Source organism: Dermacentor albipictus, chromosome 8 (genome assembly GCF_038994185.2).
Source record: "Dermacentor albipictus isolate Rhodes 1998 colony chromosome 8, USDA_Dalb.pri_finalv2, whole genome shotgun sequence".
NCBI classification, from domain to species: domain Eukaryota; kingdom Metazoa; phylum Arthropoda; class Arachnida; order Ixodida; family Ixodidae; genus Dermacentor; species Dermacentor albipictus.
Window position 1 is genome coordinate 95,105,084 of NC_091828.1, and position 14,870 is coordinate 95,119,953.

General features: G+C 40.5%; 2 long non-coding RNA genes across 2 annotated transcripts; one reads left to right on the forward strand and one right to left on the reverse strand.

The window, feature by feature from the left end:
• Nucleotides 1-47: 47 nt before the first annotated feature.
• LOC139048873 (uncharacterized) lies at nucleotides 48-4,440 on the forward strand. The gene is made up of 2 exons (XR_011508008.1): nucleotides 48-181; nucleotides 4,117-4,440. It is a non-coding gene; the product is annotated as an uncharacterized lncRNA (long non-coding RNA).
• LOC139048874 (uncharacterized) lies at nucleotides 2,565-14,130 on the reverse strand. Its single transcript, XR_011508009.1, has 2 exons — nucleotides 6,506-14,130; nucleotides 2,565-4,399 (listed from the first exon to the last, which is right to left on the reverse strand). It is a non-coding gene; the product is annotated as an uncharacterized lncRNA (long non-coding RNA).
• Nucleotides 14,131-14,870: the final 740 nt, after the last annotated feature.

The window sequence follows — 14,870 nt, forward strand, 5'->3', positions numbered from 1 at the left end:
ACGCGCCCTAGATCTCACTAGGTACGTCCCTAGGCACTAGGGAGATGCGGTACGCCTGGGGCGCACACGCCCAGCACTCTGCGGCCTTCGGCGACGCCCCGCCGTTCTACGCGTTTGGGTCTTCGGCAAGAACTCCGTTGTTTTTGTGCGCATACACTGCGGGTCTACGCAGAGTGTAGAGGTAAGCATTTCCTTGTTTTTGTTTCTGAACTTGGTGTGATACTTTGGCATCGCTGTGTGGCGGCTGCGTCTTGGCTGTTGTGTGGGCTGGGAGAAGGCAAACGTTATATACTGAACGCTATACTGGTGCAGTAACCCGCGTTTCTCACCGGAGATTAAGCGTACGCTTCCGTCTTTTGATGCTGGTGTCTCAGCTTCACTGAAGAAGTCGCAAATACACTGTGAAAATTGTGGCATTTGAAACAGATCAGCCCACGAAACATGCTTTTTAATTGCTAACGCGCTTCTGACTGGTGTTGTAAGTCGCGAGCCACGTTTTTCGTCGCGAAATATGTGTCCAGCCGCCAAGTTCTGCAACACCAAGTCAGAACTTAGCCGTTTTTGTAACCCACGTTGCGTGGTATACGCACCGCGTTCAACGAATTTCAATTTTTATCATAATGTGGTCTTAGTTTTATACCCTTCCTGTTTCATGTAGAAACGTTTTCTACGCTAGATTTCCCTATTTCACTCATGTGATTAATGGCTCTATTACTTTTTTTTGTGATCATTTTGTACCATGCTGTGCCAAAATTGATGATTTACTTGGCTTCTATTTTCCTGTTTGAAGTACTACATTCAACCACTGTGGTCACGGTTTGGGTCTTTTGAAAAAATTACAAGCGATTTAGTTGAAGTATGGGTTTACTCTCTTCAACTGCTAAAAAATACAATGTGTAAACATATTTTTATTTACCTTGAATTTAACTCTTTCATATAATTAATACCTGGTTGACTCTAGGTGCAGTTTTTGACGCCTTAGAGATTCTCAAGCACTGATCTATCACTTTTGCTTGACTTAATAATTGCTTTAGTGTCCCTTTAACAAGTCCTGTAACTGAAATAACTCGCCTTTTGCATGTGTCTCATCCCGTGTGCTGCAGGGCACTGCCCTCAGCCTTGTTCTTCAACTCCTTAATAATGAATTGCCACATCACATTGCTATCAAAATATGTCCTAACATAGTTGGCTGCATGCCGTACCTTGAGGCTCCATTGGTCAGATTACTTTTAACATTGAGTTCACATACTCTCCATGTATCTGACACTGGGCAAATGAGCTCTAGCTTCTGTTGTACTGTCGCATGATGATGCACTAGTGAAGTCGGATTGTGCACGTGTCTTGAGTACTCCCGTTCTTTCAAGGAAAGTGGGTTCGTCATATCATCTTATGTGCAAGTTTGAAGATGATTGTGTTTGTTCTGCAGTTTACCCCATTGCTGCCATTACTTATGAAAGTGTGATGATATTGAGATAAATAACGACAGCTGACGCCTGTGGGATTTCATATTATGATTACAGAATACATTTTCTGTCATCACTGCTAATGAATTATTCTTGGCTTTCCTGTTGGGCACAAGCTTGCCAAAATAAAGCTTTATTTTCATTTGTTGCTTTCTTTTTCTGCCATCTGGAGCGCTCCAGCCAGTGCGTGACAGTACCTTAAAAAATTCCTTGCTACAAGGCATGCCTGAATATGTTGGTCTCCTGCACGCTATTGACTTGTCTTGGTGTAAACAAATCAAAGTTCGAAAAATAGATAACTTGCATATGTCCTGCACTTATTTCATGTAGCTATCAAAAAACTAACTTGCTGGCCTCGCGCCCACTTGTCTAATCTGTGAGTGCTTGTAAGCTGTAAACATTAATGCAATCATATTAGCTGGACTGCATGTACACAGAACTAAGACGTGCACATATGCCGATACTCACTTCCTTACAAATCTAAATAAAGAAAACTAACCCCACCTTAGATTTAGGTAAGACTATCCTACTGAATGTCTTGCCTAAATGGTAATATTACTCCAGTTTAGCTCCATACTTACAGTTTGCAGAAGGAACAATTGCCAGATCTAAGAACATTAATATTCTCACCTTTTAGCCATGTGTATTCATTGTCACCTTTTATTTTATGTTTTCAAGTAAGTATATTAACAATAAAAGTAGTGAGGATCATAAGCGCAGGCACTGTAACTTCAGCCAAGCGCATCAGTAACTCTAGATGAATCCACACTGACATGGAAAAAAATGCTCAGATTCGTGTTTTAGAAAGGGCAACAGATCTTTGAGATAGTGATTGGTAAGTTTGGCAAAAATAGAAGTTTGATGGATGGCCGCTTAGTTGGCTTACATATTTCATGTGAAATGTTTTGAGTATAATTCATGGTATGTTTACTAAGAGGTGGTTCATGATCATTAGTCTCATTTGCTTGTTCAAGCTGGAATGTGATGTCCATTGTCAGTACTCAGTTATAAGAACTTCACTAAATGATTAGAGCAAATGTTGCGTGTCAATATCGAAGGACGCAGATTGTTGTGAAAGAGAAACAAGAAAGAATAGTAGGCTGCCAATGAAAACAATTTAATCTTTAAACGTGTCAACAGCAGTTGCAAAACAACTTGGCACATTTGCGCGGCAAAAACGTAACAGACAGTACAACAAACAACAAAAGGTGAAAAGTGAAGTCACAGAGGAGAGGTGGCAAAGAAAATAAAGAGCTGTACAATGCCAAAAGGATATGGTACAGAACGAAGATAGCATTTTGTTCAGCTCATCTTACGTCTCTTCCATGGTTACCTTTTTCATGCAGTGCACCGTCTACCTCTATTATGCATTTCTGTGGCATCAAGGCATGTCTTGATGTTGCATCATGGCGTGTATTGGTGCTGGTCGCATATCTAATCAACACAGGACTAACGCTACAAAAAAAATTAAAATGGCGTGCTTCATGATGAAATCATGGTTTTGGCATTTAAAACCCAGAATTAAATATTAAAAAAATTCACACTATTCACACTAGGTTGAGAACGACACAAACAGAGCTAGAAATGTTCCTGTGACCAAAGTAACAAAATTTATGAAGAGCGCCAGTGTAACACTGCCAGTCACAATTTACTGAGGTGTGAGCAACCGAGGGCCACCATGTGGCATCAATGTTTGAAGCACAACTTATGAGCAAGGCTGGCAACTTGCAAGCTGAACGGATGCTATTCATACAATGCTTTGGGCTGTACCTTACTGCTACCAATCAAGAAGCCCTGCCTGATAAACAAAAGCTAGCCCTACAGCTCACTATAACCACAGCACTGGTGGTTTTTACACACAAAATGAAGGAGTGGAGGACAGCTGAAGTGCAAGCAGGATCGCCAATGCAGAGCACGAGACAGTGCTCGACCTGAACCAGTGCTCATCGCTACGGACCTTTCTGCATTCATGGCCCATGTTCAGTAAACATCTTTTTACTTGCAAACCTAGATATTGTAAGCACTATTAACATACTTCGTCGTTTTAATTTGTACATAGCCATCATCATCTCCCCTGTTCTACTTCTTCACGCATGAGCTGGGGCATTTCCTTTTTGGAATAAAAAGCGCTTGACAGCTTGGTTAGTCTCAGTCTTACAATATTAGTGCTAGATTTCAATACAAATAGCAATATCATCCTTGAAAAGTCGCTTGAAGCAATGGCACTATGAAGGCAACAGAACTAGAGGTGGACTCTTGGTAATGTGCGGATGCTGCATGAAGTATTTAAACCACCTCAAGAAGGGACAGACAATTCATATAGGGTTCAGGAGCAGCTGGCTATGCAATTTCATAAAAATAACAAACTGCAAAAGGAAAGGGGCACGTTAGCATTAGTAACCACTGCAATCAGACTTTGTGACCTACAATTACTGCTTAAAAATCATCCTAGTGCAGGCCGAAAATGGGCATTTTCGATGACAGATGATGTGTGTTCAACGTATTCACTGTCCTTAAGCATGCTGAGACATATTTAGTGGGTCAACTGTGAGGTCTCCATAAAGTTTGAGTTCTTAATGGCATTTGGCCCCAGGTACATCATCCCGCACACTTTGGCTGAGCACATGTCCACGTTTTGTTTTCCTTTTTCCAGCTGTTCTTGGTCGGCCGGCAGGAATGCGTCCCGAACCTCTCGGTAGGCCAGGTCGGCGCCTTGCCAAGCTTGTTGGTTGTACCTTCATTTTTTTACCATGCCTGATAGCCCTTCCCATGGCCTTTTGCCTCAACATGTATGCAAACACAGCGCTGCTGGTGTTCAACTTTAACAGGTCTTCTGTTATGGACTTGATAACAGCAGCATACTGAGGAATGCATTCACCAAGTCCATGGGCGCGCTGGTATGCTTCATTGAATGCAGCACACTCTTTTTTGTGGTCCTGCAAAAAGTCACGTAAATGAACATGTTTAAACCTTGAAAGTCCTTTAAGCCAACAAATGTTTTTTGCTTTGAAGTGATGTTTGCTAAAGCCAACACACTTACATATGTGTTAAAAGAAAAAGCCAAAGAAGAGAACAGGGACGCAGACGGATGAAGCCATCAAAAATACTCCTTTGATAAGTTGTTCAAGTCATGTTCTAGTTTGTGGACATCTTAACAGAGTACATTTTCTAGAAATCTACAAGCTATAGATAGAGATTGTATATTAGCCATTAAAAAAAAGGCTATATTAAGCACCCAAAAAATGCACCTAAAGGTGTATTTTAGGTGCTGTAGAGGCCATAATATGCACAAGCTGTTTGCACACAGTAATTTTTTTTTGCATGTGCGAATAGTAGATTTTGGGCTAGCAAATATTGATTTTGGATGAACATTTTCTCAATCGAATATTGAATAGCTGTTGTGTAGAGAATTCACTGCAAACTTGAATGAATGAATGAGTGAACTTTTTTTAATTTATCAGGGTGAAACAGGGGCTTATGGAATGTAACTACTGAATATTGTACTAATTGTTCTGTGGAAGAATGAGATCAAACTTTGGTACTGTAGGACTTGTTAAATAAATGTCAAAAACTATAAAGAGGTTAATTGATAGTAAAGCATGGTGCAACTGCCTTTGTGAATGCCGTAAGTTAATGAGAAGAAACAAAAGTAAAACAGTGCACGCATTAACAATTAGACTACAGCTATGACTAGAAGTATAAAGGGGATGGTGCCATAACGGTGCTTTCACCTTAATTAGACATCTCAATTACACTTAATAGACATCTTGGTGCTCATACTGACACTGTAGCGAGCGCGTGCATACACGTAAGCGAATGCTTACGTGTATGCATGGTATATATGCTTCACTGCATGACACACTAGTATTGCGACGAAGCGGAATCAAAAAGACCGATTATTACTATTACACTTTGAAAAACTATTTTTGTTGTGAATATAGAATTGCACAATATTCAAAACTACTAGTAAAGTTATGTCTCATATCTACCTTAAAGTACAAAAGCCTTCACCTAGGGGAGGAACAGTATTGTGCAACCCTTCATAGTCTATACACTTGGTTGGATTTGTGACAGGCTACCACATGGACTAATAGAATGTTGCAGCAAACCTGTCATTTCATACAGTTCCTGATGCAATGAGCAGGTAATGGAGATATAAGGGCTACACTTCTTACAATGCATCAAGTGCCACTTGCTTGCACAGAAATTGAGATGCTAAAATTCCAATTGGCATCTATAGGCATGTAGATTAGAAAATTGATAACTCACAGGCACCATCAAATTTGTGCTAAATTTCTTCATAACCCATAAATTCTAATCTTCTGCCTTTGATTTGAAGAAATGGAGATATAATTCAGTGTCTGCTCCTGAATGACAGCTTAGTGATATTCTTCAAAAGTTGTAGGTATTTTACTGCATGCCAAAATTATGGTAACGTTTTTTGTTAAGAAAGAAAGCCACATGAGCTTATCACTGTTCCCCCTCCTAATCATTTAAAGTGAATGCCTTCCTTTGGACGCGTTACCCATTATTGATGTTTGGGCACCAACTGGTAATGGAAGCTGAGTGGCACTGGCTAGGTTAAGTAAGCTAAAAGGTGGAAGAGTTGTATGTAGCCCTAATTGGATATCTTAAAAAGTTATTCACATTTCTAGATATACTTAGCACACTATAAGAGCTGTATAATGCTAGACCTAAGCATTTAGGCAGAAGCTTTTTGGTGGCAATGAAGTTTGAAAAGGAGGTAAGGGTCATGCATTGGTTGACAAAAGGAACAACTGTAGTGTATAGGAAAAAAAATTTACTCTTCCCACTGCTGTAGAAAGCAGAGAGAACAGCTAGTGAAATCAAAGTACCTAACTTTCAAATCAATACTAAGAAGAATTAGTGGATATAGGCAAGTCGTGTAATGCATAGTACTATAAATGCTGGTGTAATTGTGTGATGGACGCATCTTTTCTATGTTGATAGTGTTGAATCAAACCTGTTCAGAATTGAGCTCGTCACATTTTATAAAGGAAAATGCTATCAAAACCTCGTACCAGATGTATTTGGCCCAAGTCAGCCATCTCTCCTTGCACCTCTGGCGCTGTGGAGATTGTGTGCGTCTCCTGCCCTACGTCTTTGTGCGAAGTCGATGGTCCTGCTTCGCACACAGATGAGGGTGCCAAGGTGAGGGCATGTGCAGTCAAAGGCATGAAAAAGCCTGCTGCTGGACAACGCTTTCCGAGGGCAAGCTGGCCAAGCTCTGTGCGGTCTCCAACTGTCAGCTCCGGGCTGTTCGGGAAAGCACCACCAAAGGCTTGTTGCACAGCAGCCTGGTGCTTACAGAAAGCACCCTGGTTCCCTGCCCTGCAGCTGCATAGCCCAATATCCGCCCATACCTCATATGTCCCAGTTCCAGAAGAATTCGGAACATGGTAGCAATTTTGTTCTACTTTTAGAATTGATTTTGGGGGGGATTCCGGCATTTCTTGCAGAAGGTGCTCATAGCCAATTCGGTGGGTAGGTTCCCGATTGTGTGCGTGGCGCAGCAGCCATGTTTCGAAATATTTCTCCCAATTACTAATCACAAATTCAATTTAAGCTACTGCATTGTAGGCTTTTGTTCTGTTTAGGATGATGTCCTTTAGAATACGGACAGAAGCCTCCGAATAGTTGTGTTTTGGCCTCTTGTTAGCACACCAGTACGATACAAGAGCACCCACTCACATTGGCGCAAAAGAAACGTGTTCACTCTCTGAACATAGGGCATATGAGGCAAGGACTGAAGCTCTGCAATGGCTGTCTCCAGTTTGTGCTCCTCCTTTGCATAGAGAATCTGAAACACCAGTTCAAGCATGCATTTTTTTATTAGCATTTTGTTTTCAGCATATCTCGTTATCTGCTATTTCCATTTCTCTGTTAAAGCAGAGTTTTGCAGCCATTGAAAAGTATAACTTTTGCAGAAAAGATTTCCACATGGAAAGTGTACAGTATCATGATATATTCCTTTTTTTTTTTTTCATTTCATTGCACGTGTCAGTGATAGCAGTAACTTTGCTTTCCGTATGACTTCTCTTCAGCTACATATTTTTTTTTTACTTTACAATAACTTGTATGCTGTGTTCCTTTTCTTCTGTTACTGTTAAAAAAGATTGCCAAATTTCATGCTAATTCGACACTACATGCACAGGCCTTTGGGAAAAGGCAGTAAAAGGTGCTGTGTTTTATTGGTTATAACTTATCAAAAAATATATTTAAATGGTGATAATGTCACTTGAAAAATAAATTATTACAAGATAGTGGAAATTCAATATCCAATTCTTAGTGTAGGTTCTGTGCCTATCAGCATGGGTCATGTGGGCTCACTGCTTAGTCCCTCCGAGCGTGCTCTTTTTTTGCCTTTTAATGGGAATCACATTTCTAATAAATAGTAGTTTTTCTAGTGATGTGTGTTTGTGAGTGCATGTGTATGACATTCTTTTCTGTACTATGCGTTCTGGTTCATGCTAGCCAAAGAAAAGTCATGGCCAAAATTTCCTGGTTGCTCTTATTAATCTCAATTGAAAGCTGTTCAGTTGAAAGAGCTTAGAGATAGCACTGCATGTGCGGAAGCATGAAAATAATTTTTGCAACTTTTCTGCTCTAATTATGAATAAATTACTTGGTGTGGAGAGACAGGATTGCTGCATTGTTTTGGTATTTAATTTGTATAAAGTATGCAGCAAACAAGAAAAAATTAAAATATATAAAAGGGTATGAACACACTAATAAGGCTGTTGAGTTTAGAGTGACACAAGAGGCCTTCGCTGGAATTGGGATATTTGTTTTTGAAATAATTTACATTCTTACCTCAGACAGAGCTCCCATGAATGAGGAAATTATGTGAATGTGAGAGACGTGACAGAGCAGTACAAGTATGACAAATTTGGATTAGCATGCTGGGTGGCATGAGGGTCCTCCCGTAGTCTGTTTTTGGTTGACTGTACATTATGGTGAAACAATGCCAACAGGACATGTCTTGTCCTGTCCCGTTTTCACATGTCCCGTCATCTGCACAGCTTCGCCATAATGCTGTGCTGATTCTGTTTTGATATTATGCTATGCCTCTACATTGTAATTGGAGTGAGAGAGTGAACAAGGTAGTGCACATTGCCTCTGAGATGATGCACGCAATTAAGTCAGCTCACTTATTCCTGCAGTAAGAAAGGGATGTAACCTATTCTTCCTTTTTTTTTTTTCACAGGCAAGTTGGATTGTGAGGTACATGAACGGCGTGTTACTTTTGACAAGTTTAGTTGCAAACAACTGCAATAAAGAAGCGCTAATAGATTGACCCCCAGCCACAAAATACTGCATGGCATGAAACCACATGGCAAAATAGGCTTCTGCACCTTATAGCGGTGCACACTTGTTATCGACACTAATATTTCTGCATGTGCATCCTTCCACAACTGCAAACGTGAATATTTGGTGCTTTTGCTATGTGTGCTCGCAGTATGTCAGTTTGAGTGGGAGATGTCACTTATCTGTATTCTTGCAAGTTGGGTGGCTTAAGGAGTAAAACGAAGTTTGCGCTGTTCACGGGGTTTACACTCCATCACTAATGTGACAGTGCATATAATGTGTCTTCGGTAATGAGTGCGCAGCGGTTCTTCTTTCTTAATTTCACTTTTGTTGCCAAGCTCCATTTGTTCTTATTTTTGTCTGTGTATGTGTGTTTTCACATCTTTGAACATGCTAGAGGATTCGCAGTGGAAAAGAAAGACTTACCAAATCTTGTTGCAGTTTGCAAACACACTGTGCATACACATTGTTTAATACTACTGCCTAGTCGCGTGACCCTAATAAGACTTGGTGTTCCATTGGCCCATGGTGCATTTCTGTGCATCATTCCTTTGTCTAATGCTACACGGCATTAACGATGTTAACCTGTGACCTGGAAGTTATCGGTCAAATCGCGAACGCTGAAGAGGCATATACAAAGTTCATAGATATAATTTCTGGTATATACAAGTACCACTTTCCTGAAAAAAGAATTACCTTAGGCAAAAAAATTCGTAAACCGTGGATAACGCCTGAACTGCTTGCAAAAATACATCGCGAAAACGAATTGTATCATAAATTTATTCAAAATAAGGATCCAGATACACTGAAACATTGAATTGTTTCAGTGTATCTGGGTCCTTATTGAAATAAACTGAATAAAGAAATAAAACTAAGTAGAGTGCGACACATTCAGTCTGAATTTGAGTGCTCTGCACCAAAACCTGACTTCTTATGAAAAAGGTTAAATACTGTCCTTAATCGTAATAAATCGCATTCTCGTATAGAAAAACTGAACATAAATGGCAATGAGATATCTGGCATCCCTCTCGCCACTATGTTTAATGATCACTTTGTTAGCAACAATCAAAACAGTTCATCTAGGACATTGCTTAAGTTGAAGCCTGTTGCTAGCTCCTTCTCATTATTTCTTGAGCCTGTCTCTGAACATGAAGTTTTCTCTGCTTTCACGTCACTGCGAAATAGTTCCTCGTGTGATTTTGAAGGCATGCAAATTAGACCGATAAAGTAAGTGTTAGATATTGTCACACCGTACCTTACATATATTATTAATTTATGTTTGTCCAGTGCAACTTTTCCGAAAAGAATGCAAATCGCTAAAGTGAGTGTTTTATTTAAAAAGGGAGATAGAAATGATATCCAAAATTATAGGCCTATATCCATATTGCCCATCTTTTCTAAGGGCCTGGAAAAAATCTTACATCGCCAATTTAATAATTTTTTCGAGAACAATATAATATCACCTGCCCAATTCGGCTTCAGAAAGCTTAAGTCCACCGAATATGCACTGTTGGAACAAAAGGAATTCATCTTATCCCAGTTCGAAGAAAGAAGACTTGTGCTTGGCGTCTATGTGGATTTTAGCAAAGCATTTGATAATATTCACCATTTAACATTGATTGAAAAACTTTATAGCTATGGCATTCGAGGTCACTCTTTAGCACTAATTAAATCTTACCTAGCAAGCAGACAGCAATTTGTTCAGATAGATATGCATTGTTCAAGTATGAAGCCTATTTCAAAAGGAGTTCCGCAGGGAAGTGTCTTGGGGCCCCTTCTTTTTAACGCCTATATCAATGATGTAACTAATATTTACCTAAACGCGAAATATGTCCTGTATGCTGATGACGCCAGTATATTTGTTTCAGGAACAAACTGTACAGATATAGAGTATGAAACGAACCTCATGCTCTCTAAGCTGAGGGACTGGTCAATAATGAACCAATTAGAAATAAATACAAACAAAACCAAAGCTGTGCTCTTTAGGCCCAAAAATAAGCCAGTGAATTCAAATATTAACATTATGTACGGGGAAAAAACGATAGAAATAGTTACTAGTATGAGAACTCTCGGCGTAACGTTTTCGAGTAATATGCTCTGGGACGAACACATTGACGCAGTCACAATCCAGTTATCTACGGTCATCGGCGTGACGTGGAATGTAAATCACTATTGCCGTTTAAAGTTAAACTTCTCATTTATAACTCGCTTTTTTATTCGTACCTCTATTATTGCTTATTGGTATGGGGTACAACTACCTTTGTTAATTTGCATAAACTACTTGTCTTGCAAAAGAAGTTTGTTCGGCTGCTCTTTACTGTCCCCTACAACTCCCATACTATAAACTTATTTCAGGAAGCCAACATAACTTCTGTGTTAAAGTTATACCAGTACAAGTTAACAACTGCATTTAGGCGGGAAGTAAAACTGAACTGCTCCTTTCTACGAGAACTTTCTAACCTTGAACTTAATGACAAATTTTATGTTACCCGTCATAAAGAGATATGGTGGGTGGTCACACCCAGAACAAATTATCTAAGGGAGAAGCTGTCACACACAATGCCAATGCTTCTAAATAAATATAATAATCTAGGCGTTGATATCACCCAAATAACGGCCCAACAACTGAGAGACTTGTATATGCATGATTTTTAAATTACTGGTTGAGTGTACATCCTCTCGGCTAGCATGTATATAAAGTGTGTATATATGCTTCTGTATATGTGTGTGTGTGTAGGTATGCATACGAGTGTGTATGCATATACGGGTATATGAATGCATGTGTATGTATATATATGTGTGTATATAATGTTCAGCGGCGTATTCTTGCCTCATTTGTATCACCACGAGAACCACACAAGCTATCCTAAGTATTGTTGGTTTAGTCACCAGTGGCTCTGTATAGATATGGGTGTGCATGTGTAAATGCGAGTATGTGGGTTCATGAGAGTACTTACGAGTATGTGTATATATATGTATGTATACAATGTATGTGTATATATGTATGTATGATGCATATGTGCTTGCATGTATGCTGTTGCCGAATATTCTGTAGAGGGGGCTGCGGGCCTCGTCAAGCTGCCTACTGGAGCAGCTTTTACTTGCAGCCTCCTCCATCAAGTAGATGGAAATAAAGCTATTCTATCTGTTCTATCTATCTATAGCACTTCACAATGTGCAAAGTACTACACACATTTCAAGGTGCATATCACTTGAAGCAGGAATCCATGTTACATAGGCATCGTAGGGCAGCTGTTGGATAAAAGTTCTGTCCCCAAAATTTTGGTAATGTGAACAGTTCTCAGAAGTTCCGATAATTGTCTCATTGTTTGCTGTAGCTGCATAATGTTCAGTGTGCCATATTTAATAAACCATGTTCAATGAGCAAACTAAGGCCTCCTGACATCCAAGCATTCCGAGCCAATGTACACCTACCAGTCTAAGATAAAATTAGAGCACAAAAAATATTTAAGCTGACCAAAACACTTTGACTTCATAGATACATAACTTCAGTAGTTCATAGTTTCATGCCAGAGGTTTTGATGACACTGCATCAAGTCTTCTTAAATATCTTAAATTTCTTGCTACTGAAAGGGCCCCTGAAACAGTTTGGAGAAATATTGTAGACGCATAGGGTTCAGCTACAGTAGATTATTCACATCACAATTCGTAGGAAGCGCCGCATGTTAAGATAGCTAGGGACGAGTACAAGTTACCCTCCTCCATAGTGATGCATTTTCTCCTCAACTTGTTCACCGAGTGATCGGGGCTAAGCTCCGCCTTCACTGGCTCTGCGTCATGATGACAGGTCATGTCATCTACTTCCATTTGTCTAGGAGCGAGCGCTCAAAGCCTCTCCAACCTCTCCGCCAGCTGCTTGGCAGTCGATCCCACGGTGTGAGCGAGAGCTATCGAAGCAGCGTGCGCTGCGAGCATTCTGTCGCAGCGCTGAACATGTCTGATATTTCGGTAACCGCAAGCGAGCTGAGCGTTTCAAAGGATGGGTGGAGGCATAAACTCAAGCTAATGAAAAAGCTTTGGCATAGATGTGAGTGGCCTGATTGGTCTGCATGGTCCAGCCACCTGGTGGTACAGAGCTTAACCACCCGAAGAGCTAATATTGCTTTAACCAAGTGTAAAACGTTTTAAAGATTTACAAAAACTATGTGTCCACGATTATGCTTCTGAGAAAAATTTACACCAGCATCAAAGTATAATAGACTTCGCTACAGCTACTGTCCTTGGTTGAGCTTTTGCAACCAGGTGGCTTCACCGTGCAGACTATTCACATTTGCACTTCTGCTCATCCTGTAAAACGGCACAGTCACATGGCCTGGTCTAGTCTGCTTGCGCTTGCATTTACCCAAATAATGGACATGCGAAACACTATTGTGGTAATAATTCTAAGGCGTAAAGTGACGGCCACAAACGCGCAAAATGGCATCGATCAGATAGCAACAGTCTATGCGCTGTAGCCACTCCGCTTGTCTGCTTCCTTGCATAGGGACACAAGGTTGCAGCTTGACATATTGCCAGTTGCTAGGTTTGCGGCCCACAACGTGACAAGGGTGAACCATGGTGCTTGTGAAAGTAAAGATCGAGATCAACACTGACTGTGGGGCTCTTGTTTACACGAAACACGTAACAAAAGCAAACACTTGCTTTGTGCCACAAGTGCTTAAGTGTAGTGAGAAATTGTCCTGGTGCATTCTCGTTGTGTTACTTTCTTTTTATAGAAAAGATTAATAACATTCCAATTATTACGAACATTTGTTCACCATAAAGTTAGAAAAATTATAGATGATGTGCTCAAGGTAGCCTATGGGATAACTCACCATACTGCCATCATTAGGAAAACTTGCGTCAAATAGTTAGGGGTGGCTGAAAATTCAGCCGAGTGACATGGTGCGATTGGTAGCAATGTACGTTTTTAAAACCTTATAATAAATTACAGGCTTTACGCGGAGCACTTAGATATGTCAATTAACGATCAGAAAGATCTACCCTAACAACTCAGTACGTTTGTACAAAATCGTCAAAATCATTTCAGGGTTTTTTACTAATTAGTATCTAAGTATACGCAACAAAAGTATTAATTATCTGAAACATTGCTCTACCTTCTGGAAAGCTGCCATGAGCTGACGTCTTTCTGCTTTCCCTATGCTGTTCTGTGCTGATTTGAGCCAGATTCCGGCTCAGTTTTGCTAAACGGTGGTAAACATTTGTACCACACACCACTGCTACCCGCACGCTGGATGTGATAGCCATTTGCTATCGCCACCGCAGGAAAAAAGCTGGGCGCAACGCGATGAGCAGCTATCGTTTTGGAAAGATTAAGGTAGGCTCCCACCATGTCTGCGCAGAAGCAGTTTAGTCTTTCAAAAAGCGCGGAACGCGAAAAATAAAACAATAAACGGCATTACAGGTAATTGGAGCGCGAGAACTTTACGGTTTCGGTTTCGGCGCAAAAAACGCCAAATGCCACTTGCCCTCTCCACGCACATGTTGCCGTTACGACGTTCGGATGTTTAACATGATGTGGCCGCTACGTTAGTTACGTGAATGCCATAAGCAAGGCTTTTGCAGTAGCTTAGTACAGCACGAACATTTATAGATCTAATCTGAAATTGTTGGTAGAGCACACGGTTTACAAACTTTAATAGGGTTTTCACTTCCCGTTACTTTCGATTCCTGTCACCAGGGGCCTCTCTGTGAAGTGTTTCAAACATGGCGTCCCCCAGTAGCATCAGCACACTGCGCGACTCGCATGACAATTCACCGTGGTTTTTGTTCCAGGAAAGGTAAATGAAGTTTTTTTGCGATGACTGCTTATATTGCAGTATCATTTAGGAGTGCTGTGATGTTTCTGTTGGCGTGCATCACATTTGACTAAGCGTCTCTCGTACGAGCGCCCTTGTTTCAGAGTTGAATCATAGGCTAATGCTAGGAACTTACTTGATCGCTCTCATTTGCTTTTCTTGTTGTCAGTACGTAACATGGTGTTGAGAGCAATGTACGAAGAGGAACACGACGAAAAAGGTTACGTGTTATCCCCGAGCGCAGGGAAGAAAGAGTGTC